The sequence below is a fragment of the Lutra lutra genome, chromosome 1 (assembly GCF_902655055.1).
Source record: "Lutra lutra chromosome 1, mLutLut1.2, whole genome shotgun sequence".
Classification (NCBI taxonomy): domain Eukaryota; kingdom Metazoa; phylum Chordata; class Mammalia; order Carnivora; family Mustelidae; genus Lutra; species Lutra lutra.
In genome coordinates, this window is record NC_062278.1 from 176765020 (window position 1) to 176788641 (window position 23622).

Sequence of the window (23622 nt, forward strand, 5' to 3'; positions counted from 1 at the left end):
TATCTCGTTGACTTGCTCTTGGGCCTTCCTCTTCTATTTTTAAGGATAGATGTGATTAGATTGAGCCCACCAGGATGATCCAGGAAATCTTTCCATTTCAGGGTCCTTAACCTTAAGCACAAATGCAAAGTCCATTTTGTCATGTAAGGTAACGTATTCACAGGTTCTGGGAATTAGGGTTTGGACATCTTTGAGGGGTGGTGTGATTATTTATCTGCCTCCTGGTTAGTGAACCCAAAGTCCCTTTCAATATTAAATTTTGTTTTAAAAGCTTACTCTTTTCCAGCAATGTCCCATAAATCAAGAATATGGTCTAGATTTGACTCAGATTCGACTCAATCTTTGATAAGAAGGGTTGCAAACTGATAACTGACAGGCCAAGTTAGGCTTATAGTCATGCAGATTGGCCAAAATGTCTTAAAAATGTTGAGTTGAAAAATTTTAAATTAGAAGATGTCAGGTAAAGACATGAATATCTGGCTTCTATTGAAGGAACAACGTCTGCTTGGTCCTATGTAAACATTTGAATTTTTTTTTTTTTTTTTAATTTACTTGACAGAGAGGGAGATCACAAGTAGGCAGAGAGGCAGGCAGAGAGAGAGAGAGAGAGAGAGAAGCAGGCTCCCTGCCGAGCAGTAGACTGGGATCATGACCTGAGCTGAAGGCAGAGGCTTAACCCACTGAGCCACCCAGGCACCCCAACATTTGAATTTTCAAGGGCTATTCTATCCCTTCTATAACTTCACCCCTGCTATAAATTTGATCTCTACACCTGATGAAGTGATAGCTCTTTGTTTCTAGGTAATAAATTATGGGTTGTTTTGAAACGCTTCTTTTTGAAAATGTATTTTCTAGCTATCTTAAGTGCAAGTGATACTTTAATAATCTGAAAAAATATAATGGAAATTATTTATTTTACGAACATACTTTTGCCACTAGGGTTTGTGTTACCACTACTGAGCTCTAGGCAATAGAGTTGAATAGAAAATTATTCATTGCTTCGTATTTTCGTATTTTCGTATTTGTAATTTGTAATTTGTAATTTGTAATTTCGTATTTGTAATTCCCTTCCTAGATTATTCAGAGCCATTTATAACCAAAAGGCAAGGTGCTGAGATTTGTTGATAGAAAAGACCAAAATAAACAAAAACCAATCCATGTTCCAAAAAAGTCCTATATCCCACATCTAATCCAAATGTTACTTTTTTGAAAAGGTAGAAACGTGTAATTAATTCATGTCTGAGATTTTCACTTTATGTTGAAGGATCATACCATTTTAAATAATTGTGGACTCCTGGAAAGCTGTCTTTTTGCCTTATGTACTATATTGGTCAAATAGGGTGATATTAATCTAAATCAAGATTGCAATAGCCATGAAAATATGGGAATAACAGAAAAAAGCTTTGCTAGAGGTAGGCAAGATTCATCTCCAACTCATGATCCCATTTTGAAGGGAACACAAAAGATGGGAATATTTACATAATTTGAGCTTATATCTTAAAAGCTTTTTAACAGTGCCTTTTTTCCTTTTTTCTTTTTTCTTTTTTTAAATACTACAACTCCCTAGATGTATAAAAGTTAGCCGGATTTTTTTTTTTTTAGGTTTTATTTATTTATTTGACAGACAGAGATCAAAAGTAGGCAGAGAGGCAGGCAGAGAGAGAGGGGGGAAACAGGCTCCCCTCTGAGTAGGAAGCCTGATGTGGGGCTTGGGCTCCATCCCAAGATCCTGAGATCATGACCTGAGCTGAAGGCAGAGGGTTAACCCCCTGTGCCACTCAGGTGCCCCAAAGTTTGCTGGATTTTTAAAAAATTGAAAACCTTTATGGAAAAGTACAAATAAAGTCTAATTGGTGATGAATTACATTGAAGGTCAGATGATCTAAATCAAATGTTCCCTAATTCTGGTTTCAGAAGTGCAATGAGCCAGTAGAGAAGTTGGCATTTTAGATAAGATTACACCAGGAACACTTTTGTTTTAGGGTGCATTTTTGTGTTTAAATATAAAGATACAGAAGTGTAATTTCAGATGTCTGTTGACTGCCTGAATATTCACCGAGTCAGTCAATTTGCAGTTTTTCCTGTTGGAAGCAGACTTCCTTGCTTTGCTATGATTTCCCACTATATCTGATGAAAAAACAGATTTTCTCCTTCATTGAAGAGGTTGGCTGGGTGCATTTAACAAATTGGGAAGAAAGTGGTTTGATGGAAACTGCTTGAGGTTGTAACTTTCAATTTTCCTACTTTTCATTCTCTTCCTGAGACCTTTGAGTTCATTGTACCTGTAAAAAAAAGCCAAAAAGGGAGGCTGGTAATGAGCTTGGCTGTGTTCATTCTCTACTCTTGCCACTCAGGGTTTTATTTTTCAATATTTGAAAGTTCAGCAGTTCCATAAGGATGAGTCTATTTAGGGATTATTTTATTATTTTTTTTAAATTTTAGGACAGAGATAATGTGGGCAGATTGTACAAATGTTTTTAAATAGCTCATGGCATGTGTGTGTGTGTGTGTGTGTGTGTATGTGTGAGTTTGTGTGTGTGCTCACACGCATGGGCATGTTCATGCACATTTGAAGGGGAATCTGTAACCTCTTGCAGAACTATTGCTTTCTACTTTTTGGTTAACTTTTCAGGGGATTTGATTGTCCCAGAGATGACACTTATGTAGCCTAAGGAGAAGAAAAGAACATAGTTCAAACATTTAATTCTATCTTCATTTTGCTGAAACTGTATTTTTTGTAGATTAGGATCTTTCTCAGAAATGGAATAATTTTTTTCAGGTAAAACAACCTAAATTACCTATTTCTCTGTTTAACTAGGTCAGTTTTGTAAGGACAAAGAAATTAGGATGGATACTACCACTGTATATATTATATTTGTTTCAGGGGGATTAGTAGAATGCATAGTTCATAGCCAACTAAAATTCCCTTGATATTTGGTTTGCTAAATGTCAAAGGTAAATGGCATTCAACTCTGCTAGAGAACACAGCTTATTTTTCTTTCTAATTTTGCATGCCAATCCAAGACACCTCCTGAGTTAGGGGCAGGGACCCCCTCTGTCATGTGGGCTACGTGATTCCAGGCACATCAGCAGATTCCACTCAGAAAGAAAAATGGGAGATGGAGACAAAAGCTCATGCAAAGGCTCCTTGTGTCTCAATCTTATGTCAAGCCTCTTTGAATCCCCATATCCCCTTTCCAAGTCTGCAGGCCCTGGTGGGGCAGTTGGGTATATCTGTTTTTCCTCCATACCACATGTAGGCTCTAGGAATGTGTTGCTCTCACAGACCTTTTCTCTGCCTGTACCTTCTCTCCCTCTGTCTGTAACCTTCTTTCTCTACTATAGCCTTCCTGTTCATGGAATATATTCTGAAAGATTGCATCCTCCCAAGAGTCCAGATGGAAGCAGGAGAAAAGTCCTTCTATTCTTACATCTTCAAGGTGTAGTTGGGGGAAAGGATGCTTCTACTACCCATTCTCCCATTCTAGGAATGAAACCCCAGGTCTGTGGGGATGTGTGGACGGATGTGAAAGAAGCCCTCATTAAATCTAATTCTCTCTTCTTTTTCTCACCTTCTTAATCCAGCCCATGAATGGTTTTGAAGGCTTTCCTTTGTGTTTCTTACTCTGTTGCCTATAGGAAGAAACGGATGCCTTGAATTTGTCACTGGTTTTTAATATAAAGAGAAGCTTCTGTGACTTAGAAAACCTCTTTTCCTTCTCCTTGTTGTTTGGCTCTTACAGTTGAGACCTATTGCATTTATGACTATTACACTTTTTATGACTTAAAAAAGTCAAGGCTGAGCAATGACTTCCTTATTTTCTGCCCTCCAGCAGTGATGTTTTATCCTCAGTGACTCGAAGGTCGTAAGGTCAACAAGACTTAGAATGAAAATGTATCAGACAATATTTGAAATGTTATTCCATCATGTCAATACTGTTAAAATCAAGAGCCATAGTAATGCCACCTCCACAACTTTGCATTTGTGTGTCAGTTTACATCTTACAATTTTCTGATGAAATACTTAAAACCTTCCACAATTTCGCAAGGTAGCTTTTTAAAATTCCCTTTTTGTGTAAAGGGATTAAGACTCAGAGGGATCAAGAGGCTATTCCAAGGTCACCTGAATCATGAATTTTCAATTCCAGACTTGAACTGTGATATTCTGATTCTGATATTCTGATATTCTGATATTCTGATTGCACTTATCAGAGTCCTGATTTCTGGATCAGTAGGTCTTGTGGCGACTTGTCTGGGTCATTAAATTCAGCTTGATGCTTTTTGAGGTCCATTGGGCCACTGCTTTTTAGTTCTGGATGTACTCCCTCCATGTTGAAACTTGTTTTTCTAATTTTAGTCTGATTGTTGGCTGTTTTCTCCAACTCAAGTCTTGCTTAGGCTACAGTGAATCTAAACCATCCCCTGCCCTCAGCTAGCATTCCAGATCTCCAGCTGGGCTTCTCACCCATCTAATCCTCCTCTGACTATTTAATGTAGGAGATTATAATCAGATTTCCTGGATGATTAACGTAGAGAATAGTGAACATTGCCTCTTTCCAAAATCATGAATTCTAATTTTGCGACCTAATAGTGAATTTAGTATAGCCTTATATAGAAATCTTTACTGGTGTTTTGGGGACTGTTGATTTTAGTCTAAGAGTTGAAGAGTTGAATTAATGGTTTTTGCCATTCTTGGGAATATCAAGGACATATTAGCTCAGAGTAGATGGGGCAAAATGTGGAAATTGTAGAATGCATGTTCCTAAGTACTGTATCTTTCATCCAATGAATGTTACACAGTTAATTAATTACTTGGTTTTGATTCTGGTCCTACTTCTGCTACTGACTCACTGTTTTCACCATCTGGGCAATGGGGCAGTGTAGAATAATGCCTCTTTTGCCATGTGTTTTTGTATTTTACTATTTGCATAGAATCTATTTAAGTAATGGAAGTAATACTTAACACACAAAGTCAATTCATAAATATGGCTCCAAAGCAATTACACATGACATACTCTTAAAACTCATTAGCTGCTAGGGGCTTATTAACCCTGAAAAAAATAGGTTGAACTTAACAAAAAATGAATTGTGTAGTGAAAAAAAACAGTAGATCTGTGACCCACAGAATTAATGCCTTACTTTCTCTGATTACTGTTGTATTTGTCCTTATTCTTATGTTATAGAGAATCATAGAATGTAAATATTTGGGGGATGCTTGTCTAAAGCTGACAAGTTAACTATTTCTCTTGGTGGCTTGTGAAGTATCCTTAATTAACAGGCATCAGGAAACAGAAAACCCAAAAGCTCAGATGATGGTGGCAACTAAAAAGATGTGATGAGAGACTGGGAATTTCTAATGAATTCCTGTACCAGAAGGTCATATACCAAGGCTAACTTTTATACAAATGGTGGCCAAAGATGCAGACATGTAATTACATCAGTGGACAAAGCAACAAAAGATTGTGGGATCTAAAGAAAGTATTATTATTTTTTTATTTGAGAGAGAGAGAGAGAGAAAGAAAGAGTATGTGAGCTGGCTGAGGGGAGGGGCACGGGGAGAGGGAGAGAGATAGTCTTAAGGAGACGCTGCTCTGAGTGTGGAGCCCTCTCCCCTGCTCTCTGGTCTCCACAGCTTAACTACCATCCCACAACTCTGAGATCATGACCTGAGCTGAAATCAAGAGTTGGATGCTTAACTGGTTGAGTCATCCAGGTGCCCCTGGAGAAAGTATTTTAACAGTGTTTTCTATCACAAAAAGATGGATGTATTCAAAAGAAATAATTCAAATCAGGAACTGGTTCCTACTCTGAGGCAGAATCGAAGAGGTGCTAGTAATTATCTCGGAAAGATTGAAACAACTCTACTAAGAACAGGATCATGATTTTAGTAAATTGGTTATCAGAATTATTTAACTTTTATGGGGGCTAGGGATTTGAAATAGATTGTGAATGAGAGAGAAACACTGTCATTTGGAGTAGTTAAAAGAATTTAAAATTTTTTGGGGCACCTGGGTGGCTCAGTCTGTTAAGTGGCTGCCTTTGGCTCAAGTCATAATCCCAGGATCCTGGGATTGAGCCCTGCGGCAGGCTCCTTGCTCAGTGGAGAGCCTACTTCTCCATCTTTCTTTGCCTGCCACTCTGCCTACTTGTGTGTGTGTGTCTCTCTCTCTGTCAAATAAATAATCTTAAAAAAATGAATTTAAATTTTTTCGATTTTTTGGAATCCTGTGCTTTCTATTTTTCTTCCTTCAATTTGCAATAACATTTTGTTTTTATGTTTTATCTTTTAACTTGAGGTACAAAATTATGATTTGTTACATGCCACAATATAGTGCATGTGGTAGACACTCAGTAACTATATGTTAAATTGAATGAATAACTAAATCAATCAATAATTACAATGCAAATATAAGTTTTATGTTATTGCTCTGCCTTGCAGTTTTGTATTTGCCATGATTTCTAACGACTTCACAGTTAACCTTTCCTTCTTATTTTTTTAAAAAAATCCTTCAAAAAAAAAAAAAAAATCCTTCATCTTCTATGTGTCTCTGAAACCTTCTGCTCCCAACAGGACCAATTTAGACAGTGCTGTCATTAACCTGACATTTTCAGTGAGTTATGCTTATCTGCAGTTGAAGCTCTTTGTATAACAATGGAGCAGTTTAATTAAGTTTGTTTAGAAGCAGCAGAATTTTGCATTGTTATAATCCAGCTACTTCTTTTTCCTGTCATTCGAATAAGATGTATGATTTTAGTAGAAAAGAAGTCTAGAGCCAATTAGCTACTTGGAGCATTGAAGCCATCCTAGACGAAAAGAATTGTAGACCAGTGAATCTTTTTCGTTATTCCCTAGATAACGCACTGTTCAGCTAGTGACCAGGTTATTTCAAGCAAAAGACACTTGTTTCTAGACTATTGTTCAATCATGACAACATATGTAGAAAGGAAAGAAACATCATATAAAATCAAGTGGACAGAGAGTAACAGATGCATGTAGAAAAGGCCACTGTGGCTTTGTAATGCTCATGTGAAACAGAAATCAGCAATACTGCCCTGTTGGTGAAAGGTACAGGTATTGGTAGATGGAAGGAAGAAGGTACAGAAATAAGATTATGTTTTGCTAGGGTCCATGTTCTTTCACATGTATTCTCTCATTTAAACTCTTTAACAGCTTTGAAAAGTGGGAATTATTAGCCATATTTATCTTGTTTATATATGAAAGGAAACTGCAATATAGAAGACTATAGAAATTGAAGAACTGACCTAAATTTGAGCTGTTGTTAAGAAAGGCAGGATTTGAACCCAGGGCTGACTCCTTGTCCCTCCACCCAAAGCATCTCATACAATGAATCTTTCCCCCTTGATGCTCTTTGCAGGTTTCCCCTGAGTTTTCTTGAGTCTCTAGGTCAGTTTTCCTTAGAATAAGGTTTAATCCTCAGTCAGAAGATGTGTATGTACCTCCATGGCTACCTTTGTCCTCTTTGTCCTCTGGCCCTGAGTCAATCAAGGTTGCAGTCAGGGTCGTCACCCCTCTGTTCCTCCTGTTAGTTTTTACAGTCTGTCTTTCAGCTCCTGCTGAAGTCCTGCATTCTCAAGGTTTGATCTGTGGCTCCTGTGATTAGCTTCTTTGAGCCTGAATTCTGGTTCTTATTAGTCTTAGTGTCTGGGTCACTACTTCCATGCTCCCTATGTTTTTTTATGTTTTGTTTTTTAAATTTGAGACAGAGGGAGAGAGATTGAGAGAGAGAGAGAGAGGGAACAAGCATTGAGAAGGGTTAGAGAGAGAAGGAGAAGCATACTAGCATGCTTTCCACTGAGCAGGGAGCCGTTTTGGGGCTCAATCCCAGGACCCTGAGATTATGACCTGAGCCGAAGGCAGAGGCTTAACCAACTGAGCCACCCAGGTACCCCTATGCTCCCAGTGTTCTAATTGAAGTTCTTGCTCCTTGTTCCCTGCATCCTCACTCTATGCTTATACTACCATACTGTGCTAAAAGCCACACCCTGGGAGACTCTTTGATGCCTCCCTCTCCTTCCCAACTGTGCTGATCTCTTGTCTCTCTCAACCAGGCTGCCTGCTTCACTTTCTCTTGCCAAGGCCCCAAGACATCAGATTTTCCTGATATGATGTACAGGAGGAGTGCTATTCCCATGCATAATACTGTTCCACAGGTCTATCCAGAGTCGCATAAAATCCAAAGTACACAAGCGGATAGTACCACCAATTTGTATTCATTTCACATGGAATTCATTAAGATATTTTTTTCTGGTATGTCAGTAATACAGTTTACCAATTTCATAATCTCAAAATTATAATTTACATAGGAAAATCAGTTAACATGACTAATCTGATTTTTATCTTCACTTTAGAAGAGGAGTTATGCTCTACTAGTTAATGATACAAGCAAGTATATATTATCAAAGAATAAACATAAAATGTTTTATTGTGATATTATTTATTTATAATTTCAGGATTTTAACTATTTTATCTGTGTGACTAGCATTACTACAAAGTTCACATGTACTATCACATGATTTTTGACTGAGACATTGTAATTGTTGTGCCATTATTAGTAGCAATATTCTTGGAGTCCTCTTCACATTTGCCCTAGGTAAATGTGCCTGTACCAGTTATGCTTTCTTAATCTGTGCTTGCTTCATTATTAAAGATTTATGCCTATATGAGAGAAAATTAAGTTATTGATAGCATGTGGTACAGTAACTTTTTAGAACAGTTCCAATTTCCAGTCATCTATTAGTAATAAGAGTATAATGAATTTTTAACACAAATGAGGGGTTGTATGTAATGTCCCAGGCTGTGGTGGTCCCTTCCTCTTTAATTCAAGAAAACATTTCAGAATGGACATGAGTGGGAGCGAAGTTATTATAGGGAAGTCCACAAACAGGTTGATCATCTACTAACTTGAGAGTATTAGTATTTGTGCTATTACTGGAATCCAGTTACTTTTGATATGCACTGTTGTTTGATGCTTTAGTACATCTTAATACTGTGGATAAGAACGCTATTCTTGATATTGATATTTAAACTCGTGGTGCTTATGGGGGCACCTGGATGGCTCAGTCAGATGAGCATCTATCTCTTGGTTTTGGCTCAAGTCATGATCTTGGGGGCATGAGACTAGGCTCTACAGGGGCTCCATGCTGTGCCATGGAGTCTGCTAGAGATTCTCTCCCTCTGCCCTTCCCCCAGCTGGTTCTCTCTCTTTCTCTCTCACTCTCTCTAAAATAATAAATAAAATAAAAATCTTAAACTCACAGTGCTTGTTAGAATTTTCCAGTTTTTTTTTCAGACTTTGGCCCTTGCCTCTTTTAATCTGTTTCTTTTTGTTAACCAAAATCTGTTGGATTACCATGTTGGAAAAGGATGAGAAACATAAAGCTAAAAAGTCATTACATTTTATTAATTACTCCTAGGTAGTATCGATCAACTTAGGAATCATTAAAAATCTCTCGTTATGTGGTCATTAATATTGTCTTGTAGAAATAGGGTCAAAGAAATTCAGAGGTCTTATGAAGTTAGGACTTTAATTGAAAATCTTCAGTTGTAGGACCCTGAGTGTAACTCTGTATGTAAAAAACCTGTATGTAAATCTCATACACGGTGACGTGGCATCCTAATATAAAATGGTCAGAGCAGTCTTTCAAAACACAAAATAGATTTTGTCACTTCTCTGCTCAGTAGCTTTCAGTGGCTCTCATTGCTCTCAGAATAAAGGCAGAAATCCCTAACATTACCTTACCTGTTTACACTCATCTTACACTTCATTCATTTTCATTCTCTGCGTTCTGGACTTACTGTTCTCCTTTCAGTTTCTTGAATGTCACTGTCTTGGGCCACAGGAGCTTTATTAATGCTGATGCCTCTACTTGATGCTTTGACTCTTTTCTCCCCACCGAGTCATCTCACATCTCAGCCCAGGAATGATGTTTCTGAACTCCTCAATCCACATCAGCCCCTCTAAGTAGGCAAGGCTTTGTCTGATTTGTGTTCTTATTGTTTGTTTCCAGTGACTGGCACATAATCTGCTCTCAGTGAATAAATGAATGAACAGATCAAGTAAAATAATATGAGTGGCTGGTGGCACATTTTAAAACTTGTTTGATAGTCTCCCTGGGAAGCAGGCTACACATAAACTTCAGCCAAAGGACATTCTTTGTGTACCTGAGAAGATACAATCTGCTGATTACCCTTTCAACCAGGGATTTAATTTTTTATCTTCTGAATTGCTATTGGAGTTGCTGACAGTGTGAGAATTATTTTATTATAAAATACATTCTGTTTGTTTAGTTCTTCTTAGCTCTCATTTTTATGATCTCATTTGGTCATCATCTCAGCCCTACTATAGAAACAGAGCTCACATCATTAACAAAAAATGAGGTAACTCTCTCCTGTTGGTTATGCGACTTATCCAAATCAGACCCTAAATAAGCAGTTGAGCTGGGACTTAAACTCGAGTCTTAGATTTCAATCTGTGACCTAGCCTACCAGTACCAAGCTTTTTCCTCTCTAAGTGGATATATTATTTGGAAAGAAGGGATCAGTGAATTTCCTTTGGTAGCCCCTTGCCCCACCATAAAGGTAAATGACAGATATCAGCATAGGCTGGATGTAGTTCCTATCACAGGTTTCAGCAGCTGAAGATCTTTTGCTCTCTGTTGAGTTATCCAGTTATACAACTTGAAGAAACCTTTCTGGTTCCTGACTATAATTCTGTCATTTATCCTCCCTATCCCCTAAGTCCCCCTTCTAATTATTGAAATTCTCTCTCTAATAAACCAAACTCTACTAATTACTTTCCACTGATTTCTACTTTGGAGTTATGTGTGTTTTGGATGCTTAAATCTATTGCATGTTAAGAACGAGAAAGGAGGGGCACCTGGGTGGCTCAGTGGGTTAAAGCCTCTGCCTTTGGCTCAGGTCATGATCCCAGGGTCCTGGGATCGAGCCCCATATCGGGCTCTCTGCTCAGCAGGGAGCCTGCTTTCTCCTCTCTCTCTCTCTGACTGCCTCTCTGCCTACTTGTAATCTCTGTCTGTCAAATAAATAAATAAAATCTTAAAAAAAAAAAAAGAAGAGAAAGGACATGGTATCTTTTTTTTTTTTTTATTTAAATTTTTTTATTTTTTCAGCATAACAGTATTCAAGGACATGGTATCTTTATTTTGGTCTAGTATTCTGAAAAATACATCAGTTGTCACTGTAAATCTTTTTTGAGGGCTTTTATGAACATCTTAATTCTTTTATGATTATAAAACTATATTATATAAAACATATAAAGAATAAATATAAATAATCCACATTCCATATTCTAATGATAACATTTGGCATAATCCCTCTCAAGAAAGTAAAAATTATGAAGATTTTAGCTTTTTTTTTTCCTGGATTTTGTGATGTTTATGGTATTTTCAGATTTTTAAAATTGTAATTTATAGGAACTTATTTTCCTACTCTAAATATTCCCTATTATACCTAATTTTGTGTTTTGTCTTAGTTTAGGCCCCCAAAAAACTGGATCTAGCCCTGACAACCTTCCCCTTTGTTCATTCATCTCCAGCTACAGAGAGTCTGGTATCCCTTGAAAACACTAGGCACACAGCCATCTCCAAGCCTTGGCTTGCTATTCCCTCTTCCTAGGACGCTCCATGCAGAGATCTACATGGCTCCTCTCTCTCACTTTCTTCAAATCTTTGCCCAGATATGTCTGTTTCAGTTCTGCCTCCCCTGATTTCCCTTTTCAAAACTGCAGCCCCATACCTGCCTCCTTAATGCATATCATTCTCATAAAACTGTAGTCCTTCAAATGTACAAGATAATTTACTTATTATTTGATTTTGTTGACTGGCTTTCTTCTTCTCCCCTCACAAAAATGTAAGCGCCACACAGGTTGAAGTTTCTTTTTACTTTTTAAAATCTATTTTGCTCACAGAGGTATCTGAAACCCCTGGAACAGTGTCTGGCACATAATAGATGTTCAGTAAATACTTGTGAAATGGATGGATGGATGGATGGATAAACAAATAAATAAATGAATGAACTACCAGTCAAAAAATTTACTATTTTATTTTAAGATTTTATTTATTTATGTGACAGACAGAGATCAAAAGTAGGCAGAGAGGCAGGCAGAGAGAGAGGAAGGGAAGCAGGCTCCCCGCTGAGCAGAGAGAGCCTGATGCGGGGCTCAATCCCAGGACCCTGGGATCATGACCTGAGCGAAAGCAGAGGCTTTAACCTACTGAGCCACCCAGGCACCCCAAAATTACTATTTTAAATAGCTTTATATCATTCTATCATTTTAGTATAATTATCTAACCATCCTTGCAATTTTTTAATACTTACATTATTTCTAATATCTCACTATCATAAATTGTGTTCAGTGAACATCTCTCTCCAAACCTATGATTATATTCTTAGGATAATTGCTTAGAAGTTGAATCATCAGATTCATGGCTAATAATGAAAAAATTTTATTTTCTGAAAGTAAAAGATAAAACTGGGAACAATAATTAAATAGTACAAAAGGGCTCAAAATAAAAATTAAAAGCATTATTTTACTTTTATAAAAATGAACTCAAAATGGGCCTGCATATAAATGTAAAACTTCTGAGATGATGTAGAACTTCTGAGAGATGACATAAGAGAAGATCTAGATGACCTCAGGTGACGATGCCTTTTTAAATGCAGCACCAAAGGTATAATCCATTAAAGAAATACCTGATAGTTTGATATGATCTCCCTGATATGAGGGAGAGGAGATGCAACATGGGGGGTTGAGGGGGTAGGAGAAGAGTAAATGAAACAAGATGGGATTGGGAGGGAGACAAACCATAAGTGACTCTTAATCTCACAAAACAAACTGAGGGTTGATGGGGGGAGGGGGTTGGGAGAGGGGGGTGGGGTTATGGATATTGGGGAGGGTATGTGCTATGGTGAGTGCTGTGAAGTGTGTAAACCTGGCGATTCGCAGACCTGTACCCCTGGGGATAAAAATATATGTTTATAAAGCTGTAAAAAAAAAAAAAAAGAAAAAAGAAAGGATGAATACCCAAGTTTTGTAGCAACATGGACGGGACTGGAAGAGATTATGCTGAGTGAAATAAGTCAAGCAGAGAGAGTCAATTATCATATGGTTTCACTTATTTGTGGAGCATAACAAATAGCATGGAGGACAAGGGGAGATGGAGAGGAGAAGGGAGTTGAGGGAAATTGGAAGGGGAGGTGAACCATGAGAGACTATGGACTCTGAAAAACGATTTGAGAATTTTGAAGGGGTGGGGGGTGGGAGGTTGGGGGCACCAGGTGGTGGGTATTGTAGAGGGCACGGATTGCATGGAGCACTGGCTGTGGTGCAAAAGTAATGAATACTGTTATGCTGAAAAAATAAAAAAAATTAAAAAAAAAAAAAAGAAATACCTGATAGTTTGGATTGTGTTAAAATTAAAATGTTTTTCCTTTCAAAGGAGGAAATATTTTCAAAGGAAATCTATGATAAAGGAGTGTTAAATTCAAAATATTCAAGGAACTTTTAAAACTCAGCAATAAGAGAATGAAAAATCTGGCTGAAAAATGGGCAAAAGATCTGAACAGTCAGACACCTTACCGAAGAGGATACATAGTTGGCAGATAAGCAGATGAAAAGATGCGTGGCATAATATGTCATTAGGGAATTGTAAATTAAAACAGTTAGATACCACTCTTAGGATGGCAGAAATCCAGAACACTGACAATGCCAAATCCTGGTGAGGATGTAGAGCAGCAGGGACACTCATTCTTTGCTGTTGGGAATACAAAATGGTACAGCCACTTTCGAAGACAATTTGTCATATTCTTACAACACTAGACACACTCATACTATCTGATCCAGCAGTCGTGCTCCTTGGTATTACCCAAAGGTGTTGAAAACTTATGTTCATAAAACTCTGCACATGGATAGTTATCGTAGCTTTATTTATAATAGCTAAAACTTGGAAACAAACAGTACGTGAATTTATCTTCAGTAGGTGGGCTGATAATTGAATTGTGGTATATTCAGACAATGGAATGTTATTCAACACTGAAAGGCAATGAGCTGTCAAGCTGTGAAAAGAAACATAGGAACCCTGAATACTTCACTGAGTGAAAGAAGCCAATCTGAAAAGTTACATACTGATGATTCCCACATGACATTCTAGAAAAGGTAAAACGGTGGAGATAGTAAAAAGATCAGTGGTTACCAGAGATAGAAGTGGAAGGAGGGATGAAGAGGCAGAGCATAGAAAATTTTTAAGGCAGTGAATAAATTATTCTGTGTGATATTATAATGGTGGATACGTGTCATTATACATTTGTCCAAACCCACAGAACGTAAAACACCAAGAGTGAGCTCTAATGTAAACTCTGGACTTCAGGTGATGATGATATGTCCATGTTGGTTCATCTGTTGTTTCAGATGTATCACCATGGGGGTGCAGGGATGCTGTATGTGTAGGAAGTGGGAGCAGGGTATAGATGAACTGCTCGTACTTTCCACTCAGCTTTGCTGTGAACCTAAAACTACTCTGGAAGATAGAGCCTACATAATGAAAAAAAGCTCCTCCACTTCAATCCCCTCTTTCTACAGGCCCATTCATTAGATAAACTCATATTTGGCCATTTCTCATTTCTCTTTTTAGTTATTCTGGTAGTTGTAAGATGCTTATATCTCCATCTCTAACACTTGATTTCTCAGCTTCAGGAAGTTTCTGTTGATGCTGTGCTAAGAAAGATGAGGAATTCAGCTCATGTTTATTATACCCCCCCACTAATATTGTTGGCTATAATGGTTTTACTGGCAGTTTCCTTTGTAGCCTTTAAACTATATTTTGGTATCTTAATTTTAATGTATTATAGACCTTGGGATGGCAGTGTGTTTGGCTTTCCTTTTCAGTACTTCACCATTGTCATGAGAGCCACCTCAAAGATTAATAAGTATGCTGGTAGTGAGGGAGGGTTGCAGTAATTCAGGGCAACATTGAGTTAAAAGAAGGAGGGGAGATGGCACTCTTAATCTTAGCAATATCAATTGGAAAAGATATGAGATGCTCACACATTAAAAAAAATTAGGGATCTTAGCAGTTGGCCCATGCTCAGTGTCTTCCTGCCACTCGTTTTTCATGCCCACTGCTGCCACCTCCCCCATCACACTGGAAGAAATTTCTGTGCTTATCATTGCTGATGGCTCTGGTATATATGCAAGGCGGGCTTTGCTGGGGATGATGCTCCCCCTCTCCTGGCCCTGTTCCTGTCCATTATCAGATACCTCCTGGACTCCAGGGCATCATGGTGGGGATGAGTCAAAAGACTCCTATGTGGGCAGAGGGCCCAGATATAGCAGGGCATCCTGATCTTCAAGTACCCTATCAAGCCCAGCATCATCAACAGCAAGGAGGACATGGAGAAGATCTGGTACCACACCTTCAACAATGAATTACGGATGGCCCCCAAGGAGTGCTCTATCCTGCTGACTGAGGCCCCTCTGCACACTAAGGCCAACCAGGAGAAGAGGACTCATCATGTTCAAGACCTTCAACATTCCCGTCATGTATCTGACCATCCAGATTGTGCTATCCCTGTTCATGTCTGGCTGCACCACTGGTATTGTCATGGACTCTGGGAACAGGGTAACCCACACTGTGCCCATCTGTATGTGGTATTCCCTGCCCCATGCCATCCTGTGTCTGGACCTGGCTGGCCAGGACCTGAGGGACTACATCTTGAAGTTACTCACAGAGAGCGATTATAGCTTCACCACCACAATTAAGTGGGAAATCATGTGTGACATCACCAAGAAGCTCTGCTAGGTCATCTTGCACTTTGAAGTAGATGGCCACTGCAGTGTCTTCCTCGTCTCTGCAGAAGAGCTATGAGTTGCCTGATAGTCAGGTGATCACCATGGGCAAGGAGTGGTATCCCTTTCCTGAGACACTCTTCCAGCTCTCCTTTCTGGGTATGGAGTACTGTGATATCCAGGAGACCATCTGGAACTCCATCATGAATTATGACACTGACATCTGAAAGAACCTCTACTCTAAAACAATGCCATCTCGTGGGACCACCATGTACCCAGGCATCTCAGATAGAATGCAGAAAGGGATCAAATGCTGGAGCTCAGCATGGTGAAGATCAAGGTCATTGCTTCTCCTGTAGGGACTCTGTCCTGGCCTCACTGTCCACCTTTCAGAAGGTATGGATCAGCAAACAGGAGTATGATGAGTTGGGCCCTTCCATTGCCCACCTCAGATGTTTCTAAATGCCCTGCAAGCAGATATGTAGCATTTGCTGCGTCAGTTAATTCCTAAGTGTAAATTTGCCCTGGCAAATGCATATACCTCATGCTAGCCTCATAAACTGGAATAACCTTTTGAAAAGAAATTTGTCCTTGAAGCTGGTATCTGATGTCAACTCTGGATGATAGAATTGTTGCTGATTTTGACCTTGTGTTCAAACTAACTTTTCCCTTGGTATGTGTTTAATATCCTGTACATACCTTTGATTTAAACCCCTTGTACATGAGGTTCAGTCACTTCATGGGTAAAGTGAAAACATGTTTATGGAAGAGAAATTCATTCATGAGCACCCTCTGTAAGGTTATTGATCTGCGTTGAGTATTAATGCGTGAGAGCTGCATATTCCAGGATTTCTCTAGAGGCTGGCAAGATTTTTTGAATCAATTGGCATTTGATTGTCTTGCTTGTCTGACAGGGTTAGGACCTCCTAAGCCTTAGGACCCATTTTCCTTTCTTATCTAGTGTTTTCCTACCAGAACTCTGTGGGTTGTTACTGCCTTCAGTTGGAAAACAGTTTGCATTTACACCTGTAAATTTACTCATCCTTTTAATTTATGTAAAGTTTTTGTACACAATTCTTTAAGAGATGACAGCAAATTTTGTTTTTCTACTGTCATGTGAGAATAAACATTAGGCTTCTAGCAATGTGTCATTGTGTGAGGAAAATAAAGCACTATAGTAAACCGGAAAAAAAAATCAGCAGAGAGCTTCCTTTGCTTCTTGTTCCAACCTTCCACTTTCATAAGGAATGTGAGGACATGAGGTACCCAAAAGAATATTATAAAGCATTTTTCCTAATTATAGTTTTAGGATTTGAATATTTTCTGTAGAGTTGTATAATAGTTAATTTAGCCATTTACTGATTGATTATCCCTGAGAACTTTTTTGGAGGCCCTATTTTGTTCTTTCTTAGTACATTTTCCCTCACTGATCTTACCTGCGGTATTGATGATTCACAAATCTGCATCTCCTGTGTAGTCTATTATTACTCTCCTTGAACAGTAACTCAGACTTATGAAATTCACAAATGCACTTGTTCTTTCTCTCCAGAACTTCTTCTTCTTCTTTTTAAAGATTTTATTTATTTATTTGACAGAGGGAAACACAGTGAGAGAGGGAACACAAGCAGGGGGAGTGGGAGAGGGAGAAGCAGGCTTCCCTCTGAGCAGAGAGTCCGATGCAGGGCTCCATCCCAGGACCCTGCGATCATGACCTGAGCTGAGGGCAGACACTTAACCTACTGAGCCACCCAGGTGCCCCTCTCTCCAGAACTTCTTAATCTTACACATTATAGCGAGTGGTACACTTTCAAACAATTGCTCAAGCAAAACAATTGGGTCTCATCCATAAATACATCTCCTTTATCTTCCCACATCTGGTTCTCCTGCTACTTTTTTTTTTTTTTTTTTTAATACTCTTCTTTTTACTTTTCTCTGTCTATACCACTATTCTGGTTTAGGTTACTGTGTTTTTCAAGTGGTTTACTGTAACAGTTTTCTGTCTGATGTCTCTGCCTCCAATCTTCCTCTCTTCAAATTTATTCATTGTGCTCAACCAGAATGATCTTTCTTTTTTTTTCTAGAATGATCTTTCTAAAATAAAAATTCAATCATTTTTACTCTCCTGCTTAAATTTCTAATATAAAAATGTGTGTATTATTCATGTTTCTTCAAAGAAGCAGAACCAATGAGATATAGGCAGAGAGATACATTGGAGGAAATTTATTATAGGAATTGGCTGATACGGTTTTGGAGGCCCCGAGGTCCCATGATTTGCTGTCTGTAAGCTAGAGAACCAGCAAAGTCTGTAATTCAGGCTATATGTAAAGGCATGAGAATCAAAGGACTGATGGTCTAAGTCTCTGAATCCAAAAGCCCAAGAACCATGAGCAGTGATGAATCAGTGCAGGAAAAGATGTGTCTCAGCTCAAGGAGAAAGGATGAATTTCTCCTTTTCCCATGTTTTTGTTATATTCAGGTCCTCAACAATTTGAATTAAGCCCACCTGCACTGGTAAGGTCCATCCACCTTACTCAGTCTAATTATTCACACGCTTATTTCTTTCATAAACACCCTCAGAGACACACCCGGAAATAATGTTTTCAGCAGCCAACTGGACATTCCTTAGCCCAGTCAAGTTGACTTGTAAAATTAATCATCACAATATAGAGATGTCTAATATCATTATCATCTATATCTATATACCATCTGTCTGCCTATCTATCTATCATACACACACATACACCTACACACAAACATGCCCTTGATGACATGTGCCTACAGATCTCATTAGTCTCCTCTTGCTAGAAGAATTTCTTTTTAAAATTTTATTTATTTAAAAAAATATTTTATTTATTTATTTAGGAGAGAGAGAGAGCATGAGCAGTGGGGAGGGGCAAATGGAGAGGGAAAAGCAGACTCCCCCTTGAGCAGGGAGCCCAATGCAGGGCTCAGTTCCAGGACCCTGAGATCATGACCTTAGCCAAAGGTAGGCACTTAACCAACTGAGCAAACCATGTGCCCCAGAATTTCTTTTCCTTGATTATGCCATGCTCTCTTGGGTTTCTAGAATGTCACACAGTTTATTTCTTTTGCCTGGACTATTCCTCCTCCCCCTCTTTAACTGGTAACTCATTCTCATCTTTTGTGTCTTAACTTGGCTTACGTATCTTTTCTCCTTGAATCCTTCCTTTATCACTGACGCCTGGGATAGGTATCACTCATAGATCCTCCCAGGGAAATGTTTTTGCTTATTCCATCAGGATTATTATGATGTGTAGTAATTCTTGTTTGCATATTTGATCCCAGCAGGCTGAGTTCTGTACAGATGTAAATATACACAAGCATTATATACATGTATATTGAATGAATATGTGGGTGAACTTGAAAAATGGAAAGCTTCTATCCAGCATCTACATAAACTTTGGTGTTAAAAGAAGTCTGTAAAGGGAAAAAGTAAAAGCAAGAACATGAAAGAAAACATTTAATACCAGAAGGTAAAGTTTCTAATCATTGCTTCTACTTGAAGTGAGAAAGACATGGAATAATTCATGTTTCCTTTGATCTTTGATAAATTGGTTCTTTTCCCAGAATGTTAATTCATAAAATAGAAATACTTAATCATAAAAATTATTCACTTTTGGTCTGACCCATAATTATTATTATGTTTTTTTGCATTCATTTGGTGACTATTGGTACCTATCTTATTCCAGGAGCCATTGTAGCAATTGGGGTGTTTTCAGGAAGAAGTAAAGAGATCCATAAAATGTTGAGAAAAATGAACAGTGGAAATAGGATTGAAATATGTTTTTCCTTTTTTAAATTGAAGTAAAATAAACAGATAACATTATATTAGTTTCAGGTATACAAAATAATGATTCAATATTTGTATACATTGTGAAGTGGTCACCTGAACAAGTCTAGTTACCATTTGTCCTCAGAAAGTTACAAAAAATTATTTGTCTGGTGATGAGAACCTTCAAGATGTACTTTCTTAGCAACTTTCAAATATGCAATGCAATATTTTTAACTGAACCCTTATACTGTACATTACATTCCTATGACTTTCTTATTTTATAAGTGGAATTTTGTACCTCTTGGTCTCCTTTGCCCATTGCCCCAACTCCCCTCCTCTTTGGCAACCACCTATCTGTTCTGTCTATGAGTTTTGTTTTGTTTGTTCACTTGCTTTTTTAGATTCTACATGTAAGTGAAATCACACAGTATTTATTTCTGCCTGATTAATTTAGCATAATACCCTCAAAGTCTATCCATGTTGTCACAAATGGCAAATTTCATTCTTTTTTAATGCCTGAGTAGTATTCCATTGTGTATATGTATGTGTATATCTATGTGTATATATATATATATATATATATATATATATATATATATATGTATATGTATAATATATATGTTGTTTCCATATCTTGGCTATTATAAGTAATGGCGCAATGAACATAGGGATACATATATCTTTTTAAATTAGTATTTTTATTTTCTTAAGATAAATACCCAGAAGTATAATTGCTGAATCATATGATAGTGGTATACTGTCTCCATACTGTTTTCCACAGTGGCTGCACCAATTTATAGTCCCACCAATAGTGCACGAGGTTTCCCTTTTCTCCATATCCTTGCCAACACTTTTTATTTCCTGTCTTTTTAATAGTAGTTATTCTGACAGTCGTGAGAAACTGTGATTTTTTTATCATAATTTTTCACTTCCCTATTGATTAGTGATATTGAGCATCTTTTCATATGTGTATTGGCTGTCTGTATGTCCCCGTTGGAAAATGTCTATTTAGATTTTCTGGCCATTTTAAAACCAGATTGTTTTTTTTTTTTTTTTTTTTTTTAAATTTTTTATTTTTTCAGCATAACAGTATTCATTATTTTTGCACCACACCCAGTGCTCCATGCAATCCGTGCCCTCTACAATACCCACCACCTGGTGCCCCCAACCTCCCACCCCCCACCCCTTAACAAAATTCTCAGATCGTTTTTCAGAGTCCATAGTCTCTCATGGTTCACCTCCCCTTCCAATTTCCCTCAAATAAGTGAAACCATATGATAATTGACTCTTTCTGCTTGACTTATTTCACTCAGCATAATCTCTTCCAGTCCCGTCCATGTTGCTACAAAACTTGGGTATTCATCCTTTCTTTCTTTTTTTTTTTTTTTTTTTTTTTTACAGCTTTACAGCATGGTACTGGCACAAAAACAGACACATAGATCAATGGAACAGAATAGAGAGCCCAGAAATAGACCCTCAACTCTATGGTCAACTCATCTTCGACAAAGCAGGAAAGAATGTCCAATGGAACAAAGACAGCCTCTTCAATAAATGGTGTTGGGAAAATTGGACAGCCACATGCAGAAAAATGAAATTGGATCATTTCCTTACACCACACACGAAAATAGACTCAAAATGGATGAAGGATCTCAATGTGAGAAAGGAATCCATCAAAATCCTCGAGGAGAACACAGGCAGCAACCTCTTCGACCTCAGCCGCAGCAACATCTTCCTAGGAACATCACCAAAGGCAAGGGAAGCAAGGGCAAAAATGAACTTTTGGGATTTTATCAAGATCAAAAGCTTTTGCACAGCAAAGGAAACAGTGAACAAAACCAAAAGACAACTGACAGAATGGGAGAAGATATTTGCAAATGACATATCAGATAAAGGGCTAGTGTCCAAAATCTATAAAGAACTTAGCAAACTCAACACCCAAAGAACAAATAATCCAATCAAGAAATGGGCAGAGGACATGAACAGACATTTCTGCAAAGAAGACATCCAGATGGCCAACAGACACATGAAAATGTGCTCCATATCACTCGGCATCAGGGAAATACAAATCAAAACCACCATGAGATATCACCTCACACCAGTCAGAATGGCTAAAATTAACAAGTCAGGAAATGACAGATGCTGGCGAGGATGCGGAGAAAGGGGAACCCTCCTACACTGTTGGTGGGAATGCAAGCTGGTGCAACCACTCTGGAAAACAGCATGGAGGTTCCTCAAAATGTTGAAAATAGAACTACCCTATGACCCAGCAATTGCACTGCTGGGTATTTACCCTAAAGATACAAACATAGTGATCCGAAGGGGCACATGCACCCGAATGTTTATAGCAGCAATGTCTACAATAGCCAAACTATGGAAAGAACCTAGATGTCCATCAAGAGACGAATGGATAAAGAAGATGTGGTATATATACACAATGGAATACTATGCAGCCATCAAAAGAAATGAAATCTTGCCATTTGTGACGACGTGGATGGAACTAGAGGGTATCATGCTTAGCGAAATAAGTCAATCGGAGAAAGACAACTATCATATGATCTCCCTGATATGAGGGAGAGGAGATGCAACATGGGGGGTTGAGGGGGTAGGAGAAGAGTAAATGAAACAAGATGGGATTGGGAGGGAGACAAACCATAAGTGACTCTTAATCTCACAAAACAAACTGAGGGTTGATGGGGGGAGGGGTTTGGGAGAGGGGGTGGGGTTATGGATATTGGGGAGGGTATGTGCTATGGTGAGTGTTGTGAAGTGTGTAAACCTGGCGATTCGCAGACCTGTACCCCTGGAGATTGTTTGTTTTTTTGATATTAAGTTGTGTAAAATCTTTACATATTTAGATACTGACCCCTTATTGGGTGTGTGATTTGCAAATATCTTCTCCCATTTATTAGGATGCCTTTTCATTTTCTTGATGGTTTCCCTCATTGTACAGAAGCTTTTTAGTTTGATGTAGTCCCATTTGTGTATTGTTGCTTTTGTTGCCATTTCCTTTGGAGTCAGATCCAAAAAAATATCACCAAGAGCAATGTCAAGGAGCTATTTTTAGGAGTTTTATAACTTCAGGTCTTACCTGTATATTCTTTCCTCATTTGTAATAAATTAGTTGGCCATATGTTCATGGGTTTATTTCTTTTTTCTTTTTTTTTTTTAAGATTTTATTTATTTATTTGACAGACAGAGATCACAAGTAGGCAGAGAGGCGGGCAGAGAGAGAGGCGGAAGCAGGCTCCCCGCCAAGCCGTGAGCCCGATGCAGGGCTCCACCCCAGGACCCTGAGATCATGACCTGAGTCGAAGGCAGAGGGTTTAACCCACTGAGCTACCCAGGCACCCCTTCTTGGGTTTATTTCTTTGGGTTCTTCTTGGGTTTATTTCTGAGGTCTCTGTTCTGTTCTGTTGATCTCTATGCTTGTTTTATGCCAATAGCTTCCTGTTTTGATTACTATAGCTTTGTAATATAATCTGAATCTGGGAGCATGATGCTTCCAGCTTTGTTTTTTCTTAAGATTGCTTTGGCTATTCATTTTGTGGTTCTATATGAATTTTAGAATTGTAAGTTATCTTTATATGAAAAATGCCATTGGGATTTTGATAGAGATTGCATTGAATCTGTACATTGCTTTGGATAATATGGACATTTTAACAATATTGATTCTTATCTTTTCATTTATTTGTTTCTCCTTCAATATCTTTCATCAGTATCTTACATTTTTCAGTGTAGATGTCTTTCACTTCCTTGGTTAAATTTTATAAATAGATATTTATTCTTTTGGATGCAATTGTAAATGGGATTGTTTTCTTAATTTCTCTTTCTGAGAGTTTGTATGTAAAAACATAACAGATTTTTTTGTATGTTGATTTTATACTCTGCAGCTCTACCAGATTTGTTTATTAGTTCCAGCATGTTTTTTTGTAGAGTCTTCAGGGCTGCTATATTAAAAATCATAAGTACAAATAGTGATGGCTTCACTTTTTCCTTTCCAATTTG

General features: G+C 38.1%; 1 pseudogene; it reads left to right on the forward strand.

The window, feature by feature from the left end:
* Nucleotides 1-15180: 15180 nt before the first annotated feature.
* LOC125109414 (actin, cytoplasmic 1-like) lies at nt 15181-16286 on the forward strand (annotated as a pseudogene).
* Nucleotides 16287-23622: the final 7336 nt, after the last annotated feature.